Source organism: Drosophila sechellia, chromosome 2L (genome assembly GCF_004382195.2).
Source record: "Drosophila sechellia strain sech25 chromosome 2L, ASM438219v1, whole genome shotgun sequence".
NCBI lineage: Eukaryota > Metazoa > Arthropoda > Insecta > Diptera > Drosophilidae > Drosophila > Drosophila sechellia.
In genome coordinates, this window is record NC_045949.1 from 1,536,928 (window position 1) to 1,553,927 (window position 17,000).

Below are 17,000 nucleotides of genomic sequence, written 5' to 3' on the forward strand. Positions count from 1 at the left end.
GATTGAAAAACACTGATAGACTCGGTAAATAGATGAAATGCTGGCCCAGATGTACTCCAATATATGGGCAAAAGTGGGAAGTGGCTGCCACATCGCCTATTCAATTGGCTCTCCCCATTGCATTTTGCGAATTTGATCGAGTGAATGGCGTCACAAAGCAGCAAATCGAAATTGAAGTTTTTTAAGCTCTTTTTAGCTTTTTTGTGATGTATGTAACTTGTACCCTTCATCGATGGGTATAGTAATTGGATACTGTTGATTTATATTTATATCGTAACAACGATACCAAGGATGGGGGAAGCCAGGATCAGGACACGTGTGAGAGCAAAGAACAACACGTGGCCGCAGCCCAGTTTTCTGGGCCTAATCAACATCAATTGCGCTTTTTGGTCTCCTCTGCGGCTTGTAATTAGAGAAAAATCATTTTTCGAATTTTCAGCGATGAAATTCGCAGTGCAGTGGGGTAGCTGGCCGGCCCAAATGCAAACAATACGCGAACATGGTAAAACTCATTAGTGCCAGCGGCAGCTGCAATTTCAAAAGACAAGCATTTTGTGGCTGTTCGATTAAAATGCTAAAATTTCAGGATGTTTCTGTGTTTGCAGCATGCCGCCACGGTCAAAACCGTATTATTGTTAATTAGTCCCAACGGATTAAAGTTTTGTGGCGCTGTTTTAGGCCAGTGCATAAAATTTGATCCATCATGGCTAAAATGCTGGCAATTCATTGGCGATTTACATGCAGCATTTGCTCGAATAGAATGGAAATTTATTGATGGCATAAGTGATCGGGTTTCTGGAATACTAGCAGCCAACAATGGAAATTCAGACGAGGAATTCAATTGAAAATGTGTCACTTCGATTTAGTGCGATAGACTGCACTGAATTATTTGGGATTTAAAAAATGGTAAAAGGATTATTTCGTTAAATGTAACAATGGTAGTTTAAAAATGTCTTCGAATATAAATTGTAAAACCGATAAACTTGATTAGCTTCATCCTTTTAATTTGGAACTTTACTTTCTGCCCCAATGGAAAGTTGTATGCATTAGTTTACCGTTTCACAGTTTGAAAACAAAAACAAAAATCGTGAAAAGGAGACCAAATCTCATTTGCCCGCATCTGGTGAGCATTTGGCAAATAATGCCGTGAGTTTCACACATTTAATTAGTTTAATTAGTCTGCAGCGCACACAGAAACACACACGCACCCGCACTTGCCACGCCCATCGGGCGCCCTTTATCATTAATCAGCTTTCATTTTCTTTGACTGCTACAAACATTCTTTTCGCCAGCCCAAAAGGCCCCTCGAACTTCTTGCGTTGCTCGCTTAATTTTTAACTTTTAACACAGATGCCAGCTTGAATGGCACATTGCCACGCCCCCGCCCTTTGGCAGCACCTACCACCGCCCCAGCCCCTTTTGGCTAATTTGCTTTGAGAGGAAAGTTGGAGGAAAACAGGCCACTGACGTCATTAGCATCACGGCAGGCTAAATATAGAAGATGGAAATAAGGTGGGGCGAGTGCGAGGAAAACTTTTCCAAACTGTGTTGTGTGGCATTTTGTCACATCCAGACATTGAAAATTCGGATAATTGAATATTTTCCAGGGCGTCGGCAACAAAAACGATTTCGAAATTGGGTTAATTCTTAAATTTTCCAGGGGGGTGCAAAATCCAATCCAATCCGGCCACTTGCCCGCGCGCAGCGACGAATGGAAGGCCAAATCATTAAAATTAGATTAAGGAATCCTTCTCACATTTCCGCCGGAAATTGCACTTTGCGTGCGCCAAGCAGCAAGGACTTGGGAGCAAAAAGGATCTACATCCACATCCACATTTACATCTGCGGAGTGCAGACCTGGTGACGTCAATCGCAATGGCAATGCGAATCGTCCAGAGGAAGCGACAGATTAGTTAATAAAATCTCTTTTCCGCCCGCAAATGACTTAGACAGGAAGTGGAAAGAAAATGCAAGCCAAGGACCGTCTAAATTTGTCACCCGTCATGCTAAAAAAAAATGCAAATTTCTTCAGTCACTCCAGCGAGTGGTAAAGCTTTTTTTCTCCTCAGACTGCTGTTTTATTATTATTTCTGTTTTTATGCTGCTATTTTTGTTCCAGCAGAATGACTTATTTCAGCTTTTATAGTTGACTTTTGTGGTAACAATATCAGGGAATAAAACAAACAAGAAATATAATGCAACACAATGGTTGAACTTCTAAAAACAAAACCCTTTAAATTGCCTTATCTGTATGATATATCAAATACTAATATTTCCATATGAAGTCTGGTAATAACTTCGTATATTGTATCATGTATTACATTATAAATAAATGTCTTACACTTGACGTTTTCAGTGCTGTGGAAGCAATATATATTTTTCAAATTTTACGTTTTCAATCTCTTTCAACTAAAAAAAAATCCATGTGCAACACGAAATAGGATTCACGGGCTGACTTGTTGCATGTTTTTTGTGCAGTTGTCGTTGCCACACACTTTTTTGTGTTTGTGGTTTCGGGTTTTCGGGAAACACATAAACATGTTATAAAATATGCACATTATAAAATGCGAGTTGAGCTAGACAAAAGCCGAAAGGAATTTGCACACTCATGGCCAACGAAAAAAGTAGAAGAAAAACGGGGACGACGAAAGGAAGGCAGTGGAGCTCACATTTTATAAAAGTTTTTGCTGCTCTCTCTAGGTTTTCTGTTTTTGTTGGCGTTTCGACTGGGTTTCATAATTTCCTTCCTGCTTAGGTTTTCTGCTGACAACTTGCTGCAAAATATATTTTGGCATTTATTTATTTGTGTCTTGCATCTTGACAGTTTTCTTTTTCCAGCACCACCACTCTTCTCTCTCTTCTTTTCGTGTGCTCTGGAATCGCATAAATATTCCCCGGCACGAAAAGCTAAAGAAGTTTTCAAGTGCAGTCAACGTTGCGTATGCGTAATAAAAGCCAATTTCGTGGCACGAGAGAATAAGTTTTGAATGAAGGGTAAATGGAAAGAAACTATAGAAACGTGTTGACTTGTACAACGTATTTATACTATGCAGTAAGTTCTACAGTATTGCAGCAGAGCAATTTCAATAAAATCAAGTATGATGTGTGCTTGAATAATAAACGTTTAATAGTTTTTTGTTCACTATTTGCTTTAGTTGCTTTGTACAGTTTGTTCAATTCGAAAATGGCCATTTGTATATCGGCTTATTAAATATAAGAATGCGAACCGTAAATGCAGAATCTTTTAAGTAAGAAAATACCAAAATAATTTAAAGGTTTACTTGCTGTCCTCTGATTTCCCCTTTAATTCGTAAGCGTGGGAAAAACATTGACATCATTACATTATAGGAACAGTTGTGATTGAAAAAAATCTACTGGCAAAGGAACATTCAATACAGACTGAATATTACCCTCTAAATTATGATTCTCTATTTAAAAAATATCAGAGACCTGAAGTACATTAAATTTCGATACATTTCCTTACTTATATTTCTAAGACTAAGACTAGTCGAAACGATTAATTCAATAGCGCTGTAGAAACGAAACATACTGACACTAAATATGGACTTAGTAAGCATCTTCAAGGGGTATTAATACAGCAGAGCACTGCAGAAACACGCAGCTTGCGGCAATATGAAGTGCAGTGAACTGTGCACTGAATCTCACTCACTTCCCTGAATGGGATTCCACCTCCCTCCATCCTCCGCCTGTCTTAGCCATGCAGCCAAATTGCAGTCGAAGGCATTGGCTGCTGATGAGATGAGCGCGAGCTGCCAGCGAAGCCAGCTGCGAACCACACGGCGTATGTGTAATGCTCGCGTTCACTGTGTGTTGCGCACACAAAATGCATCCGGGTGTTCGGAACTTGCACTGCCGTTTCCGAAACATTTAGCTCGAGCTGAAGTCGCAGCTGAAAATCACTGGAACTCACAACATTCGAGAACTGAGTTCTACGACATTTTCATTCCCCCAAGGGGATTTGCTTTTCTTTCTATATGTATTGTATTTGTGCCAGTATTATTGTTATTGTTAACGGAGACTGAAGTTCGACAGTCTAAGCGACTGTTGTCTTGTGGAGAAAATTGTGTGGCGAAGATGGATGAAATTTGAACAGACTTTAAGTTACATAACGAGTTCCTAACAGATATTCGTGCTTTTCTGGCCTAAATTATTAACAATGCATCAACGAGAAGTTTAATTGCAATTAGCTTTATTAATTCATTGGAAATTTAAAACATATATTTTGTTTGTTTCGCCACTGCACACTTTCGATTAAAGCTGAGGTCTTTATTTTTTTGGCCAAAAATTCATTAAATTTTTATTTCCCTATTTTATTGTATTTTTATATTTATTTTTGCTGTTGCATGTCCACGAAAAAACTTGTTTGCACATCATAGGCCAATGCAAATAACAAGTTTTGCATCTGCTTCCAGTTTTCGACTGGGTCAGCAATCATTCGACACATTGACTTTTTACATAGTTTTCTTAATGTCCGAGTTTACAAATTAAATCAGTACGGCTCCATTGATTTCATTTATCTAAGTCACTGTACCAAGTCGAGGTTGCCTCAGAAGTGGTCAAATAAAAACAAAATGTCCAAGCAGATGCCACAAGATTCTGCAAATCTGCCTCAGCTGAAAAACGACTCCCAAACATTACCATCACCATTATCATCAAGCCTCGAAAATGTGAATACTTCGGTTGACTCTTCGCTGATTGATTATTTATGGGCACTTTGTTTTCTGCGTGTGGAAGTGCGGAGTGGTTAACCCATATTCGCATCCGGCTTACAGAATAGAATCGGGTTTTTGCCAGCCGAAATTCACGTAGTCACATAAAAAGACAATTTCCTTGTGTTTTTCGACTGGGATCTTGACAAATCGTGCCCCAATGGCCAGCGTTGTGATAAACGTCAGTCACTGTCTGATTTTGTTTTTGCTTCCGAATTTTTTGGGCCAGCATTTATTACAAACCTTTTTGGAAGTCACTAATTCTATTTATTAAGGTTTCAAAAGGAATCGTTCAGTAATTCCTATGTACATAACTTAATGTGTGATAAAGATATATGAGACCAATTGGTATCTTAATTATAAAGTACAAAAGAATGAAAAATCTAGTCTAGTTATCAATTACTTAAAATGAAATATGTTATATTATCCTCCGGGTAAGGAGATCGCTGGGGTGTACCCTCTTCAGTCTTCGGAGGGAGATGGGATCAGCTAGGATAGTTGCAATGACAGGGAAAAATTTAATGGCCATCAAATCTTTTTGTCTCTGCTGATAGTTTTCTGAGCAAATGGTTTTCTTTATTGTGGGACAACGATAGGCTGTTGCCATGACCTTCCATTAACTCGCTTGCAATTAACCAGGCTCCAGTTGGCTAATGACATTTTAAGCATTATAAATAAAATTTAATAAAAGTCAACTTTTGACTCGGCGTAATTATAATTTACTGCAATGGCACGCGCCAACTCCTGCTTCCCCACCCCCACTTCGCCCCCACACAAACGCCACTCCAGCCTCATCTTTTACGCCCTCTGTGGTGCAGGTGTAATTGTAATTACTCCACGCACCAGCCGTCCAGCCATCCAACCATCCAAGCATCCAGCCAACAAACAACATACAACATACAACATCCAACAGGCAGCGCAAAGTGACTCGGACCTCGCTTTTCATTGCGCGAAATGTCCATTTAAATAGCTTGATTTATGCCAGCGTCGAGCTGGAGAACGGCAAAGCAGCCTGAGTACAGTGGGCGACACTGCCATTTAACTGCTCAAAAGCTCTGGTGATCTGCAATGAAAATTAAAGAGGAAATATATAGTAGTTGATGATTTGGTTGAAAAGAAAGTGTCACTTTAAATTCATTACTATTATTTATATTACATTTTATTAATTATACAAATATTTGATTATAATTTCATTTTTCGATCTTTAGGTATTTGTGACTTAATGGCCCACTGTGCGTGTCCTGACCTAGCAGCGGTCCCTCATTTTCGGCTTTTGCCACCGAACTTTGTCCGTTATGTGGGCAAAAAAGCGGCGTGAGGGGTCGGACGGGGTCGGCGCATTCCTCTCGCTTTAAGTGTATTTATTTGCGCTTTATTTTTATGACCGGGCCCCGTGTAATTGGCGCTGTGAGCGCTCGCTCGCTCCGGAGCGCATTTTGATAGTCGTACACCCGTATTCCGTATTCAGGTTGGGAGGACGGAGGACGAGGTCCTGGGGGGAGCCATAAAGTGCACGCTTCTTGTGTTTTATACGCTTTATTTAAATTCTCCCGTCGCTTTGGACCACACCCACTACTCCGTTTTTGCCGGTTTGTTTGCCCACCCTCTTAGCATTTTGCCAATGATTGCTGGTCCATGTGTGGGTTGTTTTGAGTCAGTGGAGAGCTTACTCAGTTTTGCGCATTTAAATTTTTAATTAAATTTAAAAAGTTCTGTGTGTGCGGAGTAATTTGTTAAATATTTATGATTATTTGCGCAGCACTCCGAATGGCATAGCTCAAAGTGGCCCATTGCTAAATGCCATTGCTAATTACTAACCATTTAATTTTCATTTGCAAATCACAAACTTACGGTTTATGAAAGTTACTCGATTTTGGCTGAAATGGAGAATCGGAAAAGATGAGAAGAAAACCACAAATTTCTGGCTGATAAGCTCTTATCGATTAAATTTGCTATTGGCTTCTGAACTGAACTATTGTGTGAGAAGTTTCCGTTTGATTTTCTGGGGAATTTATTCCAGGTTTTATTGACACTTGGCAAGCATTAAAGAAGTCCAGAGGAAATAAATACAAAAGTTGTAAAATTAAACTTCTTAATTATCCATAAATATTTATCATAAATTTAGAGAAACTAATAGTAATTACACAGCGTATTTGGAAATCCATTTTATTCTCTTTATTTAAGAGGATTTTATAGCAAAGAGAGAACTATTCAATGGCATCTGCTGGGATTAAATTATAATTGTTTACAACGCTTTAACAACCAAAAATAGGAATCATAATTTATTAAATTATAGCCTCGTTGTGAACCTAGTTTTCCATGGCCGGAGCTTAATTGGCGGTTGTTTACGAACACATTGCGGGTAAACAAAATTTCAATCTCTGTCCGGAACTGGGTTCAATGCATAAAATTCGCTGAAATCATGCGTAACCAGAAGGCGGCGACAATCGCAACCGTCTGGCCACATAAATCACGGCCAAAAGCACTGAAAGCGATGGCCAACAGACAACAATGACAGCCGCCACCGAAGAAATTCATTTGCATTCAACACGTTGCCGTGTGCGCAAACAAGAGTGGCTAGTGGGCGCTGGATGTTTTCTATCTGGCCGAGGGGGCGTATGAGCGACGTGCGTGCAACGCGGCGTATGTGTAACGGTGGCAGATGAGACAGATCCAGCTCTACAACTGCGACAGTTGGCACTCTGCGTGGTCCAAAGCAAAAATAACAGCGCAATACAGCACCGTTGCAGTAAACTAAACAAGACCCGGTCAGCGGCCAAATGGCATTAGAGTGTGGACCAAATTGTATAGGGCTGCAATATAGGATTATGAGATGTAAAAATAGCGAATAGATACTTTCACAATAAAAAATGTTCGAAATGGAAACTAATCTGTCAGCTAGCCACCGTCTATGAAATGATTACTAATATTATTAGTTTAATCTTTTTAATAACAATAAAAGAGGGTTTTCTCATTTCAAGAACCTTGTTTTGTTGTACACTTCAGGAGTACTATCCAAATTCACACCAAATTCAAATGCCATTCCTGTCCCCACAAATCACGCACAATCGCACACCAGCACGCCCAGACAGTCGCAAACACAGTCGGTGTAATCTAATTGCTGACATGGCCAGACGATGCCAGTGAATGGGCCGGCCAGATGACCAGTTGACCAGAAACCAGACCAGAATCGAGATGCCAGAACCCGCTCGAGCCATCAACGCTGCGATGGAGGAGTATTGGGAACGGAACGGGACCGACCGATCAGAACCGGATGATGGGGCTGGAATTATTGTCACCCGACCGCATTGCAATATGCGAAACGTGTTTCGAGCTGGAGGAGTTAGCTTTCGGTTGAAATGGACTCAACTTAATCCGAACGAGAACTGTGTCAATTCTGGATGCAAGAGAATTGAGATGGGTTAGGTTCTAGCTGCACTTTTAATGTTAATTTCAATGCGTGCAGGGAAAAATTGCCGAGCACTTACCACTCAGCATTTACCACTTGGTAATTGCGAGTGGGTTGCGCTTTTACCGCGTGTGGGCTGCCGTTCATGAGCTGAATTTACTAGAGCGCCCGTTCTATTTGTGTAAGGCAGCCCCTCCTCCTGGGCCCTCTCCACTTTTAGTTAGTTAGTTAGTTAGCCGCCACAAGCACACACATACACACACACACTCGCACAAAACGCTTAAATGCACTGCGACCCTGTTGACCTTGCCTGCATGTGGTTGGCATATATATAGGTACACATAGCTGCTGGCTCAACATCATCCGACCAACTCGATTCCAGTTGCCATCATCTGCTGGCTCTGGCTGGGAGGCGGAGGGCAAAGTAAAGTTAGTTACACTAACAGGTAATCATGTCACCACCCCAGGTGAGGAGCAAGTGCCGATGGGGAATTCAATAACAATTCCACTCCAGATCGCGTTATAGTACGATAACGAAAATCCAATTTCTGCTAAACATTCGCAGAATTCATTTACAATCTAATAAACTGTATTGCTGCAGAAATAAAAGAGCTAACTTGTATCATTTAAACTAGATTTTATTACACGCTCTGGGGATTGAATTGATAACCGTTTTAATTTAATTTAACAATCGGTTTTCGCAGCTAAATACGTTTATTAGCGGTTTAGCAGGACAAATAAGGGCTTATTGAACAATGTGCTTGTGTTGAAAAATTATGTTGAATGATGCAAATACAATAAAATATGAATGCTGCCCATTAAAATAATAAATAGCTCAGGGTTGACCAAAATATACAGCAGATGTAATCAGCAGCTGATTTAAAGTTTTCAACCACACTTTTGTCTGATGTAACAACCTTTGACTGATTTTGCCACAAATGCTCTCATATTTCAAAAAGTTCCATATATGCTGCCAACTCTCTGCGGAAAGTTTATTCTGGGATTTTGGCAACTAATGAGAAAGCTGCAACTGACTTGAGAGTTAGAGGCGTTACATGAACCACACAGGTTACTTAACAGTGGTAAAATGTTAATAATACTGAACATGTATCTAAACTTTTAAAATTATGCAGAATTTCGTTGGAGATTTGTGTGAAACTTGTGTACGCTTCTAGTAAAATGTCATAAGTGGTACTTGGATATAAATTTCAAGTTAAATCCTAATCGTATTTTTAGCTTGTTTACCTTTTTGAATTTCATTTCATACCAAGAACTCTCGATTCTGCTCCACCGAACCGACAGCCCCCACACTTTTGTCCCCAGTCTGCGGAATGTAACTCCCACACTTGTTTTAATGGCAATGCTTATTGCATTTTGTGCTTTACTTTTGCTTTCTCACTGAGGTAGGGCAACAGATACAGATAATACATATATCCGAGATGCGAAAGAGCTCCGAGCTCATTACGGCAATGACAAATCAGTTTTCTTGTCAAACGCAACTATGATGTCAAGTGTATCTGTGGGTTTTCCACTCGCTCGGTGTTTGTTTGTGTGCGGGTGGCGTTTCCAATTTTCCGGGCAAAGTCGCTGGCCAGTAGCGAAGGGCGGATTAGGATCGGGCTTAAGGATTCCAGGGTTGAGGACGTGTCCCAGTTCATTTCGTTTGTCTGGCGACATTTATGACACGCTGCCGGCTGCAGCAGAAGTTCCCAACAAATGCAATTTAAATTGAGGCATACCTCCGGTCAACACAATCATCGTCGTGGAAGTTCGCAGGATTTCCAGGATCAACTCCAGAAAATGCCACAATGCCAAACAGTTCAAAAGAGCAAGAAGTTAGTATTCATTTTCAATTAAGAGAGATGTATATAAATTTAATCACAAGACAACCACAACTAGACAAAAATTTATGTGGGCAGCAAAAGAACTTAAACTCTTGAAAAATTAAAAAAAAAAATATGTTCCAGTCCTAATGCAAATTTCGCTTTCATTATATATTTATAAACTTCTCATTATTATAATTTAAATTCACTTAGGCTAAGAAGCGCGAGTCTAATTGCACGACCCAGCTTTCCTCCGCCTTCCATTTCATTACAATTTCAATTTACTGGACAAAAGTCTCTGGGTGCCACTTCCAATTTATTTTACTTCTTTGTGATCGCTCGCAAAAATTTCCATTTGATTTTCCTTCTTATTTACTGTGTTCTCTTTTCCGCAACTTTTATTCGCATTGAAATGATTTTAATGACAGCAATTTGTGTTTCGAAATCGCGCAACATTAGCTTTGGAGCCCAGATATATGGCCGCGGGGGATGAACCGGGGACTGGCGTTAAATGAACGTGTTTATAACGCTTAACTTTCAAATTAGGGCCAAAACAGGCCGCCGACATGAGGCGGAAGTTTCGATTTGCCGTCTGCGGCCAGCCGGAGGCCCCAAGAAATTGCGCGACGTCTTCGTTTCCGTCTGAGAGAAGGATAAAGGGCCAGAAAACCCCTCAACCGGGTCATTACGTCAGCAAAGTCTCCACCACTCCGTCATTATCAGCATCCAGCGGAATCCCCATCTAGTTGGCCATTATCCTCGACCGAATTGTGGGTTAGTGGAACTCCGCCGGTTGAAAGAAATGCTTTGTGATTTCTCCCGCTCGTTATTATCACACTAAGATTTTGATTGATGAGATTTCGCAAAACGCCTGTCAGTCGGGGCACGTGACCCGCCCCGAAAATTTTTATGTGGGCCCCGAATTTGGCCAACGTTGGGGGAGTTGCGGCCAAAAGCCGCGGGCCTTGATTAGTTTTTTCTGGGCTTTTCCCTCTTAGTTTTGTCTGCCGGCAATGGGCGGCGTTTAAAGGCTGAAAGTGACGCGAACTTTTGGGCAGGTCTTTTATTTTCCCCACTTTGTCTTTCAAATGGCTTGGCAAGTGGGGAAAATTGCTTTTGTGGGATTGGGAACTCAAAATCCATACAGCTTTCCAGCTCAGTTCGATGTTAGTCACTTTAAGGGCCGGCGAAAAAAGGGTTGTTCTTCATTTAGGAAATTATATTTGAGAATAGGGTGTTAGGTAATACAAATTTCGCTTGCTTAATTTCCAATAAATTTCCTGAGTAATTTGTAAACATTGCGGAGTTTAGCCAGCCATAAATTAGCAATGCTATTCTCACCCAGCCGCAAATCCAGAAGTTTCCTGTTTGTTTAAAAAAAACATAAAAACAATAAACAAGTTGCTACAACAGCAACACTTGTTGCCCCATCACGATGCCACACACAAGCAAAAAGGAAAACGAGGCTCGGGACACAGGTAAGTGGCAAAGTCAACACCGAAAAAGAGAGGTGAAAAAACAATTTTGCGATATATTGTTCACGTGTTGCCAAATCCGCCCTGTTGCCGCCACAAAAATGTGCCCCCCATTTGGGAGTCTCTGCATCTGTTTTCATTTTGCCCACCTGCCTTTTTTGGTCATTTTACAAGCATTTTCCCATATTAAATCATAAAAGTATAAAGGTGAGATGTGCAAGTGGCGCGCGCGGTGCTTGTAATTTATTTGTACTGTTTTTATATTCACTTTTTACCTCTATTATCATTTGCAGCACTTGTGTCTGTGGAGTACCGAATGTTTGAGTACCCTGTTTGCACTATTATAAAAGTATTATTAGGAAGGGCAATTTAATTTATGGTGTTTTAAAGGAGCCATAAAGGGGATATTTCATTTCTATTCGAAATGTCAAATCTATAAAGTCTTTTGGGGTGTCCAATCTTCAGTTTATATAGCCGATGGGTGGACCGTTGCAAATTGCGCCTTGTGTTGCAAGAAGCTGAGTGATAATTTGCCATAAGTTGCCGTTGGTATGGCCATAACAATCACACTACCATCTCTCATTTTCCCAGTTTGCAATTTTTGAAGGTGGTGTCTGCCAGAAAAAAGACAAACGAAATATTACCATTTTTAATTCGCGTATGCTGCAATTTCTGTTGAATGCCTGATTTTGCAATCGAGATGCGTGTGAGCTAAATTATGCAGATATAAAAGGGAGAATCACCAGAATGATTAAATATAATTTCTGCATACATTTCTGATTGAGGTTTATCATATGAAGTTTTAAATCAAGATGGGAACACTATTAATTGAATTTGTAATTAAATGAGTAACTTGTAAATTTAATTAAAACTCGACAAAAACCTATTACTTAATTTTATCTACTTGTCACGCTTAAAGCATTTGATTTAAATATTATCGAATTTAATTTGTGAAATTTCTGCTCCTCGAGTGACATATTATCCAGTGCGAGCTTTGCATTTCAAATAGATTTCACTGAAGAAATATTTATTTATTTATTTATGTACACTCCATCGTGGAGCAGATGGCAACTGGAGCCAAGTCAGCTGCCCAACCCATCGGAAGATTTGTCCGGAGACAGGCAACGAGCTCCCAAAAAGGGAATTCAAGTGCCCACCCAACGCAGACTAATCAATGAAATAATTTAGTGGGCTCTTTGGTCAGCCACGCCCCCTTTGCCGTGGCACACTTAAGTTTGCCGAGGCTGTGCGTGGAAAATATACATTTGTTTTGCCTTCGGCGTTTCCCCTGCATTCATTTGTGTAATTGAACACCTTCGCGAATGGAGGAGTGGCCCGAAAGTGTGGGCTCCACAGTGAGATGTAGATGCAGATAGATTCGGATGGAGATTGAGATGGAGATGGCCCAACACTAATTATACAATTGCCACGCAGAAACGACGGCTGCTCCTCTTTTTGGCATGCGAATTAATTAAAGCGCTGGCCTTGAAGAATTTTGCATACCAAAGAGCCGGAGCTCTCCGGTTCACGGTGTGTTCTTGGTGGCTTTGAAATTCATCCCGAGTTCCCTGGTAGGCCTGCTCTGCGATTTGTCAAAACTGAAGTTGCCCCAGAGACCATTTCGAGTTTAATGACTTTGACAGCTAATAGCTCGCACTAATTGCTCCGATCTCTGACACGAAATAAACTTTAGCCAGACTTCAGCTTTGTGCAATGCGGCCAAAAATTAAATTACTTTAAGTAAATCGCCGTTTTCGTCACCCAACAAGCTGGAAAGTAAAGCCACGAAATACATAAAATGTTTGTGCAATAGTTAGTGAAATGCTTAGCACATTAGTTTGCTGAGTTTGGGCAGATGCTTTTGTAAGAGATTTCAGATAGAGTTAGCCAGAATTCTCTAGTTCGTATCAATGGCTCAGTATGCCATATTCTCCAGAAATACAATGCACCCCATCTATCTCGAAATCAGTATCCCACCGAGATGCATAACGAAACCGACCAACTTTTATTTTTGGAACGTTTTTCCCCTTGTGGGCGACATTCCGTCTCTGGCTTAAACTGTCGGCTGTCAGTTGGCAGTTGGCAGGCAAATTGCGGTCTGGGCCAAGACGTTTGCTGGTTGGCTCTTGACGGTAATGATGACGCCTGGCTAAGAAAACAAAAAGCCAGACAAAGTAGTCAATGCTGATGTAGTTATACACCGAAAAAAATTCAAAGCAACTTTGACTGAGTGCACTCTAATTATTAAATATTTTATATAACTTCAAATTAGTTGATTGAAAGTTAAATAGAATAGACATTTTTGGAGTACATTTTTGGAGAAACACCTCGTTGGGTTTTTAGTGCACCAGTAACACACCCAAAATGGGTCCACAAACGACTGCTTCTGCTTCCCCAGAAGCTTCTTTGCTGACCTTTATAGGGGCGGCAGGGTGCGGGGGCGTGGCAGTGGCGCTTACTGCGCGTGCTTATGTAATGAGACCCGAAAAAAATGAAGAGAACAAGGCTAACAAGAAGAAGAAGAAGTCAGCGACAATTAGAAGAAGACAAAAACGAAACTGAAAACGATGACTAGGGCGACAGAAGACTGAAGACAGAAGAATGAAGACTGAGGCAGTCCGAATGACTCGAATCATTTGCCAGGGGGTGTGGCACTGATTGCGCTGACACGGGCATTACAAGGGGGCGTGGCATCCTGCCCCTAACAGCAGTGTAAGTGCATGTAAAGGTTAAGCTTTCAATTAACTCGAGTGCAGCTGGAAACAAAAAAAACGAAAGAAAAGCCAGAAGACGCAAGCGATTCGAACTCAAAACTAACAAGGATAAAAAGGGGGAAGTAGCCAAAGAACTGCGGGAGGGCGAAAAATCATCAAACTGACCAAAGTAATAAAACGAAATGAAATGAAACGGAAATGAAACTTAACGGCTTCCAAGTAAACACACACACAACAGCCGAGAATAAACTTTTCACATACCGTTTCCATGCAACCGTTTCTCACTACCAATTTATGCTCCTGCCGCAAGTCGGAGGTGCTGTCGGGGTTCCTTAAGGTATTAAGTCATTAAAAAATAAGTAACAGATTTTCTAGAAATCTATACTTTCAGAATAGTTTTTGAAAAGTTTAGTTTTAAACCACCATTTCAAGAAAAGTTCATAATCATATATAGACTTGTTCTTCAAACGAGTTCTTCTTAAACTTATTTCTTTCAATTTAAAAGTGCATATGTGAATTTAAATACTTTCTAGCCAAATTGGCATACCCGCTCTCGTGGCTTGCATTTTATCAGCTTCTTACCACTTTATACGCGGGTGGGTGTGTGTGTGTATTGTGTTTGTGTAGGGCGCTAGTTAAACTTTATCGGGTCGAGAGGTCGGGGGAGGGTGGAGATACAGCGCCAAAGTTTGCGCTCAAAACAAGCAAGGATGCCCCTGCAATTGCCCGCCCCCCTCTTCATTTCGCATAAGTCCTCTTTGGGAGTTTTCGACTTCTCAAGTTCAGACTACTTTCCCCGTCTCGCTGGCGTTTAATGCCAAGTTTTATATTAGTAAGAAAAACAGAAGCATACATTGACTCGCTTTTTACTTTCGACTCCATTGCCATGTGTCCCCCATCCCCATCCTTTTCCCCTTCCCCTTCGCTACTCGCCTTGTCCAAGAGTCAAGTTAACTTTAGTTTATTTTATTCGATGCAGCACATATTTCGCTTCCTTGTTTTTCTTGCTCCTAGTGTCTCTAGTTTGGCAAGAGTGCGTAAATTTGGTTGGCCAGTCCAAGTTGTGCCATATAAAGTTGCTAATGAATTGAAAGGTGCCACAAACTCGGCTGGAACAACATATAGTAAATAAATATACATATCCTAGCCTCGGGCCAAAACGGAACTGGTATTAAAAGTTTGAGATAAGTTCACAAAGAACTTAATCGAATAAAGCTTAACGCTTTTAAAGTAAATGTATGTGAAGATTAAATAACTTAATTTCAATAATTTATATTAATCCACTAACGATAGCTAATTCAATAAACTCCCAATTATGGTCTATACTGGCATTTATCTCCGTCTATAAAAATTGATTTTCTCCATTTAATTTTCTATTTTGCATCACACAATCGACGAACCATTGTGAAATATCTGCTACACACAGCTAAAAATTAAATTAAATACATTATTAAATTAATTATTCAGTTTACCGAACAATGGCAATGTCATTTATTATGCAAATCGAATTTGTTGTAGACTGTTAGACAATGAAACTTCAAAGTCAACAAACTGACAAATGAAATTGGTTTTTAGCCCGGTGCACCCGGTTTTTCATCAAGCAAAATACACTGCAGAGGAAATGGGCTTTCGAGAAAATCGAGAAAATAGTGCAGAGTTTCCACAAGTAATAAAATTATTACAATTTGGCTTTAGAGTGTTGTAATGCCTTCAGCTGCTGGAAAAATGCTGGTTATATTTCGGCATTAACTGCTTTGCTGACCGACCATGTGTGTCTGGCCGAAAGCGAACTAAGAGCAAAAGTCAGTTTATGGCGCTAAATCCAGTGCACAATGCAGCCCCAAAGTACTGGCCATTACTTTGTGCCGAGGGGTGTAGCCTTGGTGGCCAAGATTATAGCACACTTTAGAGGGCCGCAAGCTCATATTGCACTTAATAGCACATAAAACTAGAACGTGATAATGCAACGCACCAACCGAAAGTGGCCATAACGAGACCAAGATGAAGGCGAGACCAAAACAAACACTTGATAGGTAAGACAGGGAAGTCGGAGATAAAAATTCATGGGCACCGGAAGGTGTATTCCTGCGCATAATTGGGGTTATTAACATACAAGTTATGGCTTCCACCACCAGCTGTTTGGAGTAGATAAAATGAAACAAACGCCGAAGGACTCGTTCCAAAACAGGGACTTATAGAGCAGGATACGTAAGTGGGGATGCTACGTTTTTATAAGACGTTTTTATAAGGAGAACGAACTTTACAACAAAAAGAACATTTTTTAATAGGTCAAATAACCTTTCGTTCCACTTATCGATAATAATCATCTAGCTTAACCCTTTAAGATTTTACTTCCCAGCCATCAAGATATAGTGTTTGAGCTATCAATCCAGTTTTTTACACTCGTTTAATATACTCAAGTCAATCCGTATCAAAGCTCGACTTTGAAGCATCCACTCACTCTGATTAGTTTGCTCAAAGTCCTTGGACAATCGGCAGCCACAAACAACATTTCGGAGTCATTCAGGACATGCTTCTTCACCCAGTTGCGATACGAACCCCAAATATATTTATATCGCCCATCTATCATCGGTCGTAAGCCCTGAACTTTGGCCACAGCAACCACATCATTCATTATTTGAGGCGGACGCACTCGGGGGTGTCCTGTTTTTGCTTAATTGACAACTATTTCGCTTTTTTGCTGCGCCGTTGCTTAAAACTTCCACTGACATGCCGAATGTCAAAGTGTCTGAGTTCGAGGCCGAGCCTGAGTCCTGCGAGAGAAATATCGAAGCATCGGGCAAAAACAAGAGCTGGCAAAACAAATTGTCGGCCAGGAGCAACCGCAA